The sequence below is a fragment of the Coregonus lavaretus genome (assembly GCF_964263955.1).
Source record: "Coregonus lavaretus genome assembly, chromosome: 16".
In the NCBI taxonomy this organism is placed as follows: domain Eukaryota; kingdom Metazoa; phylum Chordata; class Actinopteri; order Salmoniformes; family Salmonidae; genus Coregonus; species Coregonus lavaretus.
This window is the reverse complement of record NC_140003.1, coordinates 18,068,556-18,081,476: the sequence shown is the minus strand read 5'-3', so window position 1 is coordinate 18,081,476 and position 12,921 is coordinate 18,068,556. Positions and strand designations below refer to the sequence as shown.

At 43.4% G+C, this 12,921-nt stretch overlaps 1 long non-coding RNA gene across 2 annotated transcripts; it reads left to right on the top strand.

The window, feature by feature from the left end:
* Positions 1–6,849: 6,849 nt before the first annotated feature.
* Positions 6,850–7,397, top strand: LOC311143343. 2 transcript variants are annotated; one of them, XR_014614408.1, is made up of 4 exons: positions 6,850–6,963; positions 7,089–7,131; positions 7,202–7,266; positions 7,386–7,397. It is a non-coding gene; the product is annotated as an uncharacterized lncRNA (long non-coding RNA). The 2 variants fall into 2 exon arrangements; XR_014614409.1 differs by having other exon boundaries at positions 7,383–7,392.
* The last annotated feature ends 5,524 nt before the right edge of the window (positions 7,398–12,921 follow it).

The following is a 12,921-nucleotide window of genomic DNA, read 5'->3' as shown; positions in this document are numbered from 1 at the left end:
TCATGTTTTGGGAGCCAATGCCAGATGGTGTCCTTGTCCATGAGCCTCCTTAGTGGTTCACACTCTTCAGAGAGCAGCGGTAGGAACTTGGCCAGGTAGGTGACGAATCCGACGAAGCGCTGCACTGCCTTCACGTCAGATGTGTGGGGCATATCCAAGACAGCCTTCACTTTTTCTGGATCCGCCTTCAATCCGGTGGAGGACAAGATGTGCCCATGAAAGCGAACCTCTGGCACTTTAAACTGAAGCTTTTTTATGCTTAGCCTTAGCTTGACCTGTCTGCATCATGCATATCCATAGCTTGTCTGGTTTCTTGACGATAACCATATTACTTATCCAGTCTGTAGGCTCGGTGATGGATATGATGTGGCCATCTGCTTCGTATTTGTCAAGCTGAGCCTTCGTAGCTGCTTTCATGGCCACTGGTACATTGCGGGGTGCACACTGGACAGGCTGGATTGCTGCATCCAACTCAAAATGGACTTCGCCGGGAACTGACTCGACCGGTGCGTTGAAGACATCATGGTACTTGCTTAGGAGAGTCTCCTTGCTCAGGGGCCCAGCCTGGACTTTGTCTATAATGTTAAGATCAGCTGGGATGGTGAAGTTAATAAGCCCAAGGTCCTCGCATGTAGAACCTGACAGTAATGGCTGTTGACTAGCCTCAACTATTTCAAACTCAAGAGTGTGTTTCTGGCCATGTAAAACACACTCTGTCACAAACAGGCCTAAAGAGGTCATGAACTGGCCTGAATACAGTTTCAGCTTGGTGCTACTCTGTGTGAGTTTGTCTCTGGGCGCGAGCCTCCTTTACTCTTTAAGGCTCATGTTACGTGGCCCCTGAATCTAGCTGGCATTGCTGTGGTTTATTATTAAGTAGCAGAGTGACAAACCATATTTTCCTTTTGCCCTTACTGCCCCTATGCAATCGCTAGCATATACATCCTCTGTGCTGTTGTTCCCTTCATCTGTGTTTATTTCAATGGAGTGCACTTTACCAACCTTTCTCAAGCTTTTCATGCAGGCCCTTGGGAAGTGATTAGCTGTACCACAGGATTTGCATATTGTTCCATAGGCTGGGCAGTGTTCTTTTCCTCGTCCATGAGAAATGCCACAATATCGGCATGCATTGGGGTTGTCTACTGCAGAGTTGGCTGTAGTATTAGCATTAGCTGTGGCAAAAGGGAATTTCTTTACTGGCTGCCTGAATGTAGCATTGACATTGTCCATATGTTGCCTTTCTAGCTCCATGGACCTTATCCGTAAACTCTGCTGCACGGCATGTCTCCACTGCCAAGACCAGTGTCAGGTCACGTTCTCTCAGCAAACGTCTGCGGGTGCCCTCATCAGTTATGCCAAGCACTATCTTGTCTCTGATCAGTTCATCTCTTAAAGCACCATAGTCACATGTAGCTGCCTTTTCCCTTAGCTTAGTGACAAAGCTGTCAATGGACTCACCGTCCTCCTGTTTGCAACAACTGAAAACATAACGCTCGTAGGTAACGTTCTTTGCTGGCTTAAAGTAAAGTTTGAGAGCATCAAGAATAGCTGTAGCGTTACCTTGCTGAGCTGCTGTTAGGTTCAGGTTGTGTTTGTATACGTGTCAGCATTCAGCTCCCATTATAGTCCTCAAAGTGGCAGCCACTACCTCATTGTCCTTTTCCCGAAGTCCCGTTGCTAGTGCATAGTCCTCCCATTCACCTCTAAACGTATCCCAGTTTGTGCTCCAATCTCTGCTGAGCTTCATAACGGCGGGAGGGGGAATGTTCGCTGCCATGTCTAAACGGTGCTAACAACACTGAAGCTAACTAGCAAACTCAATCTAGCTAAGGACAATTCCGGCGACGTTTTACTCAACTAAGCTTTTTTTTGTAAACCAGAACAGGTGACTCTAATTTGCGGAAAGCATGGTTAGTTATCTGACTCTGACACCATGTTTGAATGTTAATTGACGAGACAGAGGCATTGATGCGAGTAACCAGTCTTGTTAGTATATTGCAATACATCCGGGTATCTCAAGTACACCGGTAAAACACTGGAGTTACAGTAATTAACATTTACCAACAGATGGCATCATTGTTTGAGTTTGAGTTTGAGTTTATTTTTACAGGGACAGTGCACATTAATCAACGTTTCAGTAAAAGTGCCGGTTTTAGCCAGCCGGCTAATTTTCAACCGCAGTCCCTGGGCAGGTTATTAAAAACAATTACAATATGGACAATAACAACATAGAACAAGACATAGCATACAGACATAGCAACATAGGACAAGCAAGACGTAGCATACAGACCGAGCAACATAGAACAAAAAGCAGCAAGACAAAATTCATAAAAGCAACAAAATGTTTCCACACCTCACAAGTTACAGACAACAGACATGGAAAGCGGCAACACACAGCTAGGGACCATGTTCACAAATCTGATTGACCTTTAGCCATGTCTTCAAGCATTTTGTGAAAGTGTGATATGTGGTGCAGTTATGTGTGTCTGATGGCAGTGTATTCCAGACATGGGAAGCTCTCACAGAAAAAGCAGATTTACTAAAGGTGCTTTTCCTTAGGGGAACTACACAGTCACCTCTCATGGCAGACCTTGTGGATCTGCTGCCATATGTTTGGTTTTTCTGTTTAACAAAAATACTGAGTGGAGGGGGAGCCAAGCCATTTAGGATCTTGAATACAAGACATGCATCGGTGTATTGCACAAGATTTTCCCAACTCAGGAGCTCATGCTTTCTAAGGATGTGACAGTGATGATGGCTATTGGGCTTCCTATCAAGCACTTTGAGAGCCTGTTTGTAGACAGACTGAATAGGTCTTACTGTTGTACAGCAAGCTTGGGCCCAACTAGTCAAGCAGTATGTTAAGTGGGGGAGTATCATAGATTTGAAGTACAGTTTTGCTACCTCTGTAGTCAAACAATTTCGTATAAATCGGAAATTAGCTAGGTTGAATTTGGTTATTTGAATTACCTTTTTCACATGCTTTTTAAAAGAGAGGTTGGAATCAAGTATGATGCCAAGGTACTTAAAATCAGATACCCCCTGGAGCTTCTCCCCTGACACATAGACTTCTGGCTCAGTAGCATCTGTTGCCCTCTTTGTGAAGAACATGCAAACAGTTTTTTTCACATTGAGATGCAAACACGAGTCACTGAGCCACTTTGTAACCTGGACCATTACAGTAGTGAGTTCTTGTGCAGCTTGTTGTTTGCTCTTTGCATAAACATATATCACTGTATCATCTGCATACATTTGAACTTCAGACCCAGTACACACAGAAGGCAGATCATTAATGTACAGGCTGAACAGGAGGGGCCCCAGTATTGATGGCTTTGTGCCATCTTCCACCCATAACAAATGCCTGAATTGCTTCACCTTGCTTTTCTGGTGGGCTGGCAAGTTTCACCATCCAATTATTTCAGATCTACAGGAATGCAGGTTTCAACATGGCACGAACTAGCCTAGGCAGCCGATAGTGCATGGGAGCTAGATCTGTGGCGTTATGTTAATGATGAGAATTATTAGAATTTGGCAAAGATATGTCAATTATTGCATTATATCCATGCTGGCTTTCGTGGGCTACCTGAGACAAGAAACCTAAGTGGGAGGGCATACAGCTGTATGCACAATTTGCCTAAATGAGTAATGGAAATACTTCAACCTACATTTGTATTCAACGTTTAATGATTTGGGTGACGTCATTACATACAGCTGTTTTTAGTATAGTTCAATGGAAACGCACCCTAGCATGCAATTGTCACATCTATTTTCTATATAAACTTTCACTGGACAAGTTTAATTGAAACATAGCTGCTCTTGCATGTGTGAAAACACAATCCTACTCATTACTCCATGTGCTTAATTACGTCACTTTTATTTTGAGCCGACTCCGAGGCAGCCCGGTTCCAAAATGAATGCAATCAACTTTCACCCGGTGCAAAACACGCCTACCCAGGTGCCCGGGACGATTTAATCTAATCCCCTCAGATCCTGAAGCACACCCCTTTTTGTTAGCCAGCAAATCAAATTTTATTGGTTGTATACACTCTTTTTTTGTAGATTATCGCAGGTGCAGTGAAATGCTTGTTTCTAGCTCCAACAGTGCAGTATACCATCCAACCCGTATCAGGCATCTTTCTAGAGCTCTGACTTTCTGACCTGAAGATAACTGACGTCATGATTTGACCAAGTGTTTTTTCAAGTTGCCAGTTGTCTTAAAAGCACGATAGGTGAATCTCTCCCAAGTCTATGGACGCTCGTCTGAAGTAGAATAATTAATTGGTAATCAATGTCATTGTTGTCAAGGGTGCATTAATAAAGGCAATAAACAGCCAAACACTAGAACATTGTCTTTGAAGAGTTTATTTATTTGTTGGAGCTCAAACAAGCTGTGCAGATCTGCTGGCTACCCTTTTGTGTGAAGAAATCAGACTATCCAACTATTGTTACTCATTCAGAGTCAATGAAACAGTGGCGAGACATTGAGGTAAGTGGTTATTTAAAAAACTGGATGACATCTACTAAACACACTGTACTGATTCAGGGATGTGTGAATGGCAAGGATGTCTGGCAAGAGCAGAGCCAAAGGATGTCAGGGCAAAGGGTTTTTCTTGTCACCACACAACGCATTCCGGTTCACTTTGGGTACTTATACAACAGGGTGTGTGGTTTCTAGGAGGAAAGAGATAAATGGAAATATAATTAACCATGCAAAGTTATACACAAAGGCTATACAAGGCAATTGGGCCTATACATATTTACACTACTGCATCACACAAGTTAAGCTAAATACAATACTGTTCTCAATTGAACACTAAAGATAAACATGCATGAAGCTAAACATGCATAATATTGCAGTGTCTGAATCACATATCAATGAATATTAATGGCTAAATAGTAAGCGGCCCATGAAGAGCCTGAAGCTAGTATTAGCTGTTTGAATTAATCAGAATTCTCTCTCTCATAGTGCATCAAAATTATTTGCGCACGAGCACGCAGGGCAAAACGTAAGTACACACTCCCCTATTCCCAGGATGCAGGCATGCATAATAACAAATGAACATGCTATATTAATATATGAACCTGGTGAAATTCACAAAGTACTTTAACAACTGTTACACGTGTACTGTATGACAGAGTCATAGACCGTTTTGTCAACATGAAAGCGAGGAGGATGGCATTGCCGTTTCTCTACAAGTAGGGTGAGTCAACATGCTTTTCTACATGCACAAACGCACACAGAAATCAGATCCATGGACAGCCACATCATATTTAGCTTACGTTGACTGGACTAAATTGTTTTTGGTATCTTTTAGTTGTCACTGTATTAGACTAAGCAGAGGTGATTTGATTATGTTTAAATGTTAAAGTTGAAATGGTGCTGGAATAGTGGAGGCAGCTCCTGTTTTCTTTGCGACTTGCGGTAACACTCTGTGGTTCTAAATCAATAGTTGTTTAGTGGTCCGAAAATGTCGGAAACATTAACTTGCTTGACAATGCTGTAGGTCATGTCCATGTCTGTTACTGTACATAAAATATGCTTTGTGGACTTCACTGGACAGAGGATGCTATCTGGTTTTGGCAACAATGTCATGAATTGAAAATATATAATTATGTTGTTTGGTGATTTAATAAATGTTTGGATCAATGGTTGCGTGGTGATAGATGTCTCCATACAAAATAAATGCACAATAAAATGTTTAAAATATATAAGACTTTCTGCATTACAGGTGTTAGCAGTTTGGAGTTTTGTACTAAGTTTTGAAAATAGAACCAAAGCGATATATTTTTTGTTGTTGGCAAATACAGTACAGTGGTATGAAAAAGTATTTGCCCCCTTTCTAATTTTCTCTACTTTTGCATATTTGTGATACTGAATGTTATCAGATCTTCAACCAAAACCTAATATTAGATAAAGGGAACATAAGTGAACAAATAACACAATTACATATTTATTTCATTTATTTCATAAACAAAGTTATGCAACATCCAATTCCCCTGTGTGAAAAAGTAATTGCCCCATTTTACATTTACATTTTCCCTTACACTCAATAACTGGTTGTGCCACCTTTAGCTGCAATGACTCCAACTAAATGCTTCCTGTAGTTGTTGATCAGTCTCTCAGGTTGCTGTGGATGAATTTTGGCCCACTCTTCCATATAGAACTGCTTTAACTCAGTGACGTATGGGTTTTCAAGCATGAACTGTTCGTTTCAAGTCCTGCCACAGCATCTCAATTGGGATTAGGTCTGGACTTTGACTAGGCCATTCCAAAACGTCCAATTTGTTGCTTTTTAGCAATTTTCATGTAGACTTGATTGTGTGTTTTGGATCATTGTCTTGCTGTATGACCCAGCTGCACTTCAGCTTCAGCTCACAGATGGATGGTCTGACATTCTCCTGTATAATTCTCTGATACAGAGCAGAATTCATGGTTCCTTCTATTAAGGCAAGTCGTCCAGGTCCTGAGGCAACAAAGCATCCCCAAACCATCACACCACCACCACCATGCTTGACCTTTTGGTATGATGTTCTTACTGTGGAATGCAGTGTTGTGGTTTTCGCCAGGCATTATTGGAACCATGTTGTCGAAAATTTTTTACTTTTGAATCATCTGTCCATAGAACGTTATTCCAAGAGCCTTGATGATCGTCCAGGTGCTTTTTGGCAAACTTTGAGTCAACTTTTTGGATGAGATGGGTCCCATTATGCCTGGCGAAAACCAAACACTGCATTCCACAGTAAGAACATCATACCAAAGGTCAAGCGTGGTGGTGATGGTTAATATGTTGCATTGCCATTTCAATAATCCCCATTTGGTCAACATTTCAGATTTAATCATTTCTGCAGTATCTAACACAGGATATCCTAGCAAGATCTTTCAAGAGAAATGTGACTCATGGTCTTTCGTATCAGTGGATGCAAGTTCCTGTTTTGCAGAAAATGTGCTCCTACACTTTCAGGGTATGCTCTTTCAGTTATTCTTCACTCCGAACCTAAAAAAAAATTCTGCATATGTATTCCCTCTTGAAAATAAGTGTCATTTATTGTAAAAACAAGTAAAGCATGGTCCTGATGTTTTCATATAGGGTCTTGTTTGGAACGATAGTTCCTGACCAACTTTACAATAAGGTAACATTACTTTTTTTGTTCCCCTTGTCTTGTAGTTGGTGGATGGTGGTCTCATGTTTCTGCTCCTTAGTTTGACTAGGATTTCTGCACAGAGAGAAATGTCCTTAAACCCCACTACAATAGGTCATTACACAGGTATAGCATCTTCACATTTCACACATTTTACGTCCTATTATTACAAAGCATAGTGAATATATTGTACCTAGAACAATAGACCTCTTTTAGTCGGGTAATGTATGTTAATATTTTAGCAGAGTCCCCATGTAACCGATCTGAGGGGGATGCAACTACTGTGACAGAGGGGGAGGGCCTTAGTTTGCCAGCCTACCATAACCTGAGTGAGTTGGATTGGGCCAACGTGACTGAGTTTACCTGGTACAGAAACAGAACCCAGGAGCTCCCGTCCTCTGAGGAAGGGCGTGTGCATCATCATGGGCCGGTGCTCTTCTTCCTCCCCCTTTTAATCAACGACTCTGATCAGTACTACACCTACTGGTAATACAACAACAGTGTGTTGATGTGTGTGTGTTTAGGGATTAAATTGGTAATTCGGAGGTGGGGGAGCCCTATTTGGGGGGCTTAGGGTTAGGTTGAGGGTTGAGTCTAGGGTTAGTGTTGAACCTGGATGTGTACATGAAGCTAGGGCTAGGGTAGGCATGCACATTTACAAAGAAAAAAAAACTTAATGTCCCTTGTCTTGCATGAACGTTGAATAATATTATACAGTGCATTCGGAAAGTATTCAGACCCTTTTCTACATTTTGATACGTTACAGCCTTATTCTAAAACGGATTAAATAAAATACAAATCCTCATCAATCTGCACACAATACCCCATAATGACAAAGCGGAAAAAGGTTTTTAGAAATTCTTGCAAATGTAAAAATAAAAATGGATACCTTATTTACATAAGTATTCAGACCCTTTGCTATGAGACTCGGAATTGAGCTCAGGTGCATCCTGTTTCCATTGATCATCCTTGATGTTTCTACAACTGAATTGGAGTCCACCTGTGGTAAATTCAATTGATTGGACATGATTTGGAAGGCACATATCTGTCTATATAAGGTCCCACAGTTGACAATGCATGTCAGAGCAAAATCCAAGCCATGAGGTCGAAGGAATTGTCCGTAGAGCTCTGAGACAGGATTCTGTCGGGGCACAGGTCTGGGGAAGGGGACCAAAACATTTGTGCAGCATTGAAGGTCCCCAAGAACACAGTGGCCTCCATCATTCTTAAATGGAAGAAGTTTGGAACCACCAAGACTTCCTAGAGCTGGCCGCCCGGCCAAACTGAGCAATCAGGGGAGAAGGGCCTTGGTCAGGGAGGTGACCAAGAACCTGATGGTCTCTCTGAATGAGCTCCAGAGTTCCTCTGTGGAGATGGTTGTCCTTCTGGAAGGATCTCCCATCTCTGTAGCACTCTACCAATCAGGCCTTTATGGTAGAGTGGACATACAGAAGCCACTCGTAAAAGGCACATGACAGCCCGATTGGAGTTTGCCAAAAGGCACCTAAAAGACTGACCATGAGAAACAAGATTCTCTGGTCTGATGAAACCAAGATTGAACTCTTTGGCCTGAATGCCAAGCGTCACGTCTGGAGGAAACCTGGCACCATCTCTACGGTGAAGCGTGGTGGAGGCAGCATCATGCAATGGGGATGTTTTTCAGCGGCAGGGACTTGGAGACTAGTCAGGATAGAATGAAAGATGAATGGAGCAAAGTACAGAGAGATCCTTGATGAAAACCTGCTCCAGAGCGCTCAGGACCTCAGACTGGGGCGAAGGTTCACTTTCCAACACGACAAAGACCCTAAGCACACAGCCAAGATAATGCAGAAGTGGCTTCGGGACAAGTCTCTGAATGTCCTTGAGTGGCCCAGCTAGAGCCCGGACTTGAACCCGATCGAACATCTCTGGACAGACCTGAAAATAGCTGTGCATCGACGCTCTCCATCCAACCTGACAGAGCTTGAGAGGATCTGCTGAGAAGAATGGGAGAAACTCCCCAAATACAGGTGTGCCAAGCTTGTAGCGTCATACCCAAGTAGACTCGAGGCTGTAATCGCTGCCAAAGGTGCTTCAACAAAGTACTGAGTAAAGGGTCTGAATACTTAAGTAAATGTAATATTTCTGTTTTTTATTTTTTATTCATTTGCTAACATTTCAAAAAACCTGTCATTATGGGATATTGTGTGTAGACTGATGAGGAAAAACAACAATCTAATCCATTTTAGAATAAGGCTGTAACGTAACAAAATGCGGAAAAGGGGAAGGGGTCTGAATACTTTCCGAATGCACTGTATTTGAACTTACTCTGCCAATTGAAATTTGAGGCAAAATATCCACAAAAAACTATTATAACCGTCTTCAAAACGCGGGTCTCGTGTGTGGCAATAAAGATGTGTTTGCTCCTGACCTAAGGCCAAGCACAAGATGGACGGACATGCACGCCGATATATGCATACTGACCAAAATATTGCAGGTGTTTACATGGTTTTGAGCATGTGCCAGATGACAGAAATATCAACGGCAGTACCGGCACTCTAAAAAGTCAGGTAAATAATACTTTCCTGTCGATATTTTGTCTCAAAATTCGACCCACTGAAGGACCAACCACACAGACAACTGGTATGGTAAAATGTAATACAATTTTTTTAAACATTCTGGCTTGTAAGGAAACTTTCTATGTTTTTACACTGCTTAGTTTCAGGCTGTATAGACTCTTAGAAAAAACATTTGTTATCTATAGCCTAAAAGCGTTATTCGGCTGGCCCCCAGTTAGAACCCTGTTGGTTCCAGGTAGAACCGTTTTGGATAACTGGTACTCTGTATATATTCATATGTTCCAGGAGAAAGGCAGCAGACACCTGCGTCATATTTGTGACAAAGGTGATTGTGGTCAAAGCCCAACCATTCGATCACTCAGTCCTGTTCAGTGATATCTCAGAGTCAGCAGACAACATCGTTATCCCATGTCCTGACCCTGTGGAACAACTGTGCCAGGATGGAAAAGAAAACTTAGCCTGGTATAAGGTACTGAACATGACCAGAATGCTAACACAAACCTTAATCCTGCAAAACTATTTACCATTGGTTCTCAACTCCTGTCCTAAAGCTCATAAGTGTTGCACAGTTTTTATTCTAGCCCAGCACTAACACCCAACTTATCATCCAGCTCTTGATTAGTGGAATCAGGTGTCTTACTGCTAGTTCAGCAAAGAAGTTTGTCAAATTGTTTGTCTTTCATTTCAGAATTTCAATCTCATTCCAAACAAGTCTGAGAGTAATCTGTGGGTGTATGGCGCCTCAAAAGCAGACGAGGGCATCTATACGTGTGTGTGCACGTGGGATCACAACGGGAGGGTTCTCAACACTTCTGCATCCAGGAGACTAAAGATCCAAGGTAAGTAGGTCGTGGCTTGATGACAGCTCTGTCAATCCACTCAGCATTTTATTTATTTGATTTTAGCTTTACTGAAACCTCATCCAAGATGGCAGCAGGGTCAGCAAACATAGAAACTCTAGGCTACATTACATTAGGTTATTAGGCTACACAAACAAACAGGATCAAAAGCAACATCAAAAGCAACCCTCATATCACGTGTGGTCTTTGAGGCAGCAACAATCATCAAAAACATCAATGACTACATTTTCAAATCAAATTTATTGGTCACATGCGCCGAATACAACAGGTGCAGACATTGCAGTGAAATGCTTACTTACAGCCCTTAACCAACAGTGCATTTATTTTAAACAAAAAAAGTAAGAATAAAACAACAACAACAAAAAAGTGTTGAGAAAAAAAGAGCAGAAGTAAAATAAAGTGACAGTAAGGAGGCTATATATACAGTAAAATAAAGTGACAGTAGGGAGGCTATATATACAGGGGGGTACCGTTGCAGAGTCAATGTGCGGGGGCACCGGCTAGTTGAGGTAGTTGAGGTAATATGTACATGTGGGTAGAGTTAAAGTGACTATGCATAAATACTTAACAGAGTAGCAGCAGCGTAAAAAGGATGGGGTGGGGGGGCAGTGTGGGGGGGCAGTGCAAATAGTCCGGGTAGCCATGATTAGCTGTTCAGGAGTCTTATGGCTTGGGGGTAGAAGCTGTTGAGAAGTCTTTTGGACCTAGACTTGGCACTCCGGTACCGCTTGCCGTGCGGTAGCAGAGAGAACAGTCTATGACTAGGGTGGCTGGAGTCTTTGACAATTTTGAGGGCCTTCCTCTGGCACCGCCTGGTATAGAGGTCCTGGAGGGCAGGGAGCTTTGCCCCAGTGATGTACTGGGCCGTACGCACTACCCTCTGTAGTGCCTTGCGGTCAGAGGCCAAGCAGTTGCCATACCAGGCGGTGATGCAACCAGTCAGGATGCTCTCGATGGTGCAGCTGTAGAATTTTTTGAGGATCTGAGGACCCATGCCAAATCTTTTTAGTCTCCTGAGGGGGAATAGGCTTTGTCGTGCCCTCTTCACGACTGTCTTGGTGTGTTTGGACCATGATAGTTCGTTGGTGATGTGGACACCAAGGAACTTGAAGCTCTCAACCTGTTCCACTACAGCCCCGTCGATGAGAATGGGGGCGTGCTCAGTCCTCTTTTTTTTCCTGTAGTCCACAATCATCTCCTTTGTCTTGGTCACGTTGAGGGAGAGGTTGTTGTCCTGGCACCACACGGCCAGATCTCTGACCTCCTCCCTATAGGCTGTCTCATCGTTGTCGGTGATCAGGCCTACCACTGTTGTGTCGTCGGCAAACTTAATGATGGTGTTGGAGTCGTGCCTGGCCATGCAGTCATGGGTGAACAGAGAGTACAGGAGGGGACTGAGCACGCACCCCTGAGGGGCCCCCGTGTTGAGGATCAGTGTGGCAGATGTGTTGTTACCTACCCTTACCACCTGGGGGCGGCCCGTCAGGAAGTCCAGGATCCAGTTGCAGAGGGAGGTGTTTAGTCCCAGGATCCTTAGCTTAGTGATGAGCTTAGAGGGCACTATGGTGTTGAATGCTGAGCTGTAGTCAATGAATAGCATTCTCACGTAGGTGTTCCTCTTGTCCAGGTGGGAAAGGGCAGTGTGGAGTGCGATAGAGATTGCATCATCTGTGGATCTGTTGGGGCGGTATGCAAATTGGAGTGGGTCTAGGGTTTCTGGGATTATGCTGTTGATGTGAGCTATGACCAGTCTTTCAAAGCACTTCATGGCTACAGACGTCAGTGCTACGGGTCGGTAGTCATTTAGGCAGGTTATCTTAGAGTTCTTGGGCACGGGGACTATGGTGGTCTGCTTGAAACATGTTGGTATTACAGACTCAGTCAGGGACATGTTGAAAATGTCAGTGAAGACACTTGCCAGTTGGTCAGCACATGCTCGGAGTACACGTCCTGGTAATCCGTCTGGCCCTGCGGCCTTGTGAATGTTGACCTGCTTAAAAGTCTTACTCACATCGGCTACGGAGAGCGTGATCACATAGTCGTCCGGAACAGCTGGTGCTCTCATGCATGCTTCAGTGTTGCTTGCCTCGAAGCGAGCATAGAAGTGGTTTAGCTCGTCTGGTAGGCTTGTGTCACTGGGCAGCTCGCGGCTGTGCTTCCCTTTGTAGTCTGTAATAGTTTTCAAGCCCTGCCACATCCGACGAGCGTCAGAGCCAGTGTAGTATGATTCAATCTTAGACCTGTATTGACTCTTTGCCTGTTTGATGGTTCGTCGGAGGTCATAGCGGGATTTCTTATAAGCGTCCGGGTTAGAGTCCCGTTCCTTGAAAGCGGCAGCTCTACCCTTTAGCTCAGTGCGGATG